Here is a 3,691-nt window from a genome sequence, read left to right as displayed (position 1 = left end):
AGATAGGTGGTTACAGTCTGCAAAGGAATCAATACGACGATCAAGCAAACGCATCGTGCACCTTAAGATGCTTAAGATGCAGGGATGCTTTTTAAGCCATTAGGAAGTGAAAGCTTGGCACCTCCAAGAGCGCTGATGATAAGGACGATTAGTTTAACAGACTATTCCGGGTACAATCGTTGCAAATTCCCTTATAAGGTCTCGATACCTCTCTTTCTTTTCATTCTCCTTGGCTATGACGTTTTTGTCAACTAGTGCCGAAAATTCGATAACGAACATGGTTCGCTTCTCGAAGTCAAGAAGAACCATGTCAGGCCTTGAGTGAGCTACAAAAACAATTGTCGAGAATATAAAGTTCTAGTATATGCGGCACTTCTCATGCTCGAAAATTGACTCGATTTCCCTAGGAGCATTTAGAGGAGCGATATTAAGGTTAATGTCGTAAGAATGACAGAGATGGTAATAAAGCACTCTTAGTGCCACATTGTGCCTCCGAATGTAGATTGTTCCCGCGTGAGTTGGACAAGTAGATAGCGTGTGTACTGAATGCTCGGGGGTGTGCATGGCACGCCCTGCAGCTATCATCAGGAATGTCTTTGCTCAAAATGTGGCGACGGTATGTTAAGATGGAAATGACACCGTCTTGGCATGCAAAAATGAAACCCTCAATACCAGACTTCAATCCGGGCGATTTAAGGAAAGCAAACGTTAGCTCTCAAGACATTGACTGATCCTTCACATTTCTGTGGAAGACACCGTGCATCCTCTTATCGAAGACCTGTTCATGAAAGTTTTTCTATTGTGCTTTCTTAATCCGGGCTTTCAGGAATGAGTACTCGAGATAGATAAGATTTGATGCATTTTGCTCACCCCTAATACTGAAGTCAAGTCCGAGTGTTTCAGCAGCCTCCTCCGCTGCTTTGTACAGAAACGCTTCTTTGCACACTTCTTCCTGATTCCTGACCATTTTAAGAAGAGGGTCTCTTCCATTTGGAACTCTATGTGCTGTACCCAGAATAATCCTGTTGCGAAGACATTCAAGATTCAATATTCCGCGACCACCTTGACGGCGTGAGATGAACAGTCGCGGAACGAAAGTTTTAAGATACATGCTTTTGTTCATGTGCATAACCTTTCTTGTCCCGATATTAAGGGGTCTGAGCTCGTTCTTCGTCTATGCTACCACTCCAAATGAGAAGAGTGCTACCAAGAGAGCAAGCATGTTCGTTGTAGATACTTTGTTCCGCGCCGACAGTTCGGATTTAAGGCAAAAGAGAAGTGGGCTCATGGTTTCGCCCTGAAAGACAGCTCTCTGAAAGGTGACCTTGATAGTTGTCACACGATTTTTTCCAGATAAGATAGTAAATCTGGTTTTTCAAAGTGGCATCAATCTCTCTATGCACCTAACTATTTGCGGATGAACCTTTAAGATTTCCAAAAGACAGATGATAAGTCTATAGGACGTCGAATAGAAAGCTTTCCGATAATCAATCCAGGCCTTCGATAGGTCACGCTGGTAGAATGCTGCATCTTTGCAGACACATCTATCGATGAGCAGGTTCTCCGGACATCCGGCTACGCCTTTCTGTAAGCCTCGTTGCTCATACATTTCTTGACACAGGTTCAATTGCCCCAACAATCCTATCATTTAGGATAGCTGTGAATATGTTATGAAGTGTGTTCAGGCAAGTGACTGGCCTGTAATTCTTCGGGTCAGCTAAGTTGCCTATTTGCGGCATGAGTATTGTGCGCCCTGCCACCAACCACGACGGAATCAGCTCTTCCGACTTCAAATATGAGGTGAAAATACGGGCCAAATGCTGATGGGTTGAAGAAAACTTATACCACAGGAAGGTTTTGATACAATCTGGTCCCGGTGCGGAATAGTTCTTCATCCCACTTAATACTTTTTTCACCTCCTCGGTAGTGATGAATGGGTATTCTTTATCAGGTGTTATGAGGGCAACACACAATTCCTTGAAGCTATTTATATTTTCTGAGTCTACGTCCAGTCTATGCTGCACTTCGTAGACTTCTCTCCAAAATACTTCGACCTCCTCTGGTTTGGGTGGGTGTTCGACAGTAACTGGATGGTCTAGGAAGAGTCGAGATAGGTCAGAGAGAAACTGCTGATTTTCTCTGACCCACCTCTCCCTCCGCTCTAGACTTCTCTTAGCGTCAGATAGTATCCGTATTCTCTCAAAAATATGCTGCCTGATGGTCAGCAGCTTTGACTTGTTAAGTGTGTGATAACGGGTCCGGAGTTCGCGCGCGAAATTTCGAACCTTGCCGGTAAAATTCCTGCCAGATGTGATGTAGTCAATCACACACTGAATGCGGGACGCATACTATCTTGCCCAGCCTATCTTTAGGCAAGTTGATGCATTCGTCTTTTGGTCTTATGATAAACTGTTGGTTTTGTTTTACGGTTCGCATTGACCGAAGTTCTCTCTGCATTATACACACAATAATTGATAGCCCAAAGGTCGGATTCCCCGGAAAAATGTCCACGAAACTCATCATCCATTTCAGCCAGATCTTTAGGCTTGAGAGAAACCTTGGTGTTGATGTTTCTCCGGGTCATAAAGCATCGCTCTTCCTCTATTGGATGCCTGCCCGCGGTTGGTCTTAGTGTCGCCTCTCTTTCTCTGTTGCCGGCTTAGTTCAGCATGGTTTCGCAGACGTTGCTGTGAAACGTGCAATAGCACCGGATGTTTCTCGCACCACAGAGCATGAAGCCGTGCCATGTAACACCGTTCAGGGGCCACACTCGCATCGTAGCACTCTAGCAAGTCGTGATTCAGTCGCTCCATTCACCCAAAGGTCGCGAGATCCCGCCGATCCATCGCATTGAATCCATTTTCATTGGCTCCTCAAGCTCTAGATTGGTCGGCATTGTTGGTTGACCCATTATCGAGAGCCCTGCGTGTTCTATTGTTTTGAACGGCACTTACTACAACTATGTTTGGTATTGTCATTGTTGTTCCCACGAGAAGCTAGGGAAAGGGGTTCGTCCATCCTCGTAGAGCCCTGCATGCAAGGATAAGGCTGCGTACTCTGAGAGGTAGCCCGGTATCCCAGAGTCACCGTTCTAGACACCTCACCCTGGTGCCATTCAGCTTTCGTCACGGGTTTCAGACCTCCGCTTGGGGGTTAATTCCTTCGGGACCACCCCTGGACAATTGTCCGCGAGTGCCTATTTATTTTTGTAACCATATTCAGGAGGAAACCTTGGTACAGGGACCCTCTACCCGCATCCCGAGGACGCTTTAGGTGGCGTTCTCAAACCCCAGGACGCGTTCTCAAAATTGGAATCAACATTACAGATGGTTATCTGAAAATAATTTAATCAATTTCTAAACAGAAATTCTAAATTTCATGCAATTAATATTAATTATTAATTATTAATTAATATTTTTAAGAAATATACACACATATATAATTAAAAGTTTGTCATATGGACAACCGTAGGATTTCACTTCGTGCATTTTTCCCACAAGCATTTCTCTAGATGCATTTAGAGGAGCGATATTAAGCTTAATGTCGTAAGAGTGACAGACATGGTAATAAAGCACTCTTAGTGCCGCATTCTGCCTCTGGATGTAGGTTGTCCCCGCATGAGTTGGACAACTAGATAGTATATGTGCTAAATGTCCGGGGTGTGGATGGCACACCCTGCAGCTATCATCGA

This window comes from Belonocnema kinseyi, chromosome 5, assembly GCF_010883055.1.
Source record: "Belonocnema kinseyi isolate 2016_QV_RU_SX_M_011 chromosome 5, B_treatae_v1, whole genome shotgun sequence".
Taxonomy (NCBI): Eukaryota; Metazoa; Arthropoda; class Insecta; order Hymenoptera; family Cynipidae; genus Belonocnema; species Belonocnema kinseyi.
Note: the sequence above shows the minus strand (reverse complement) of the source record.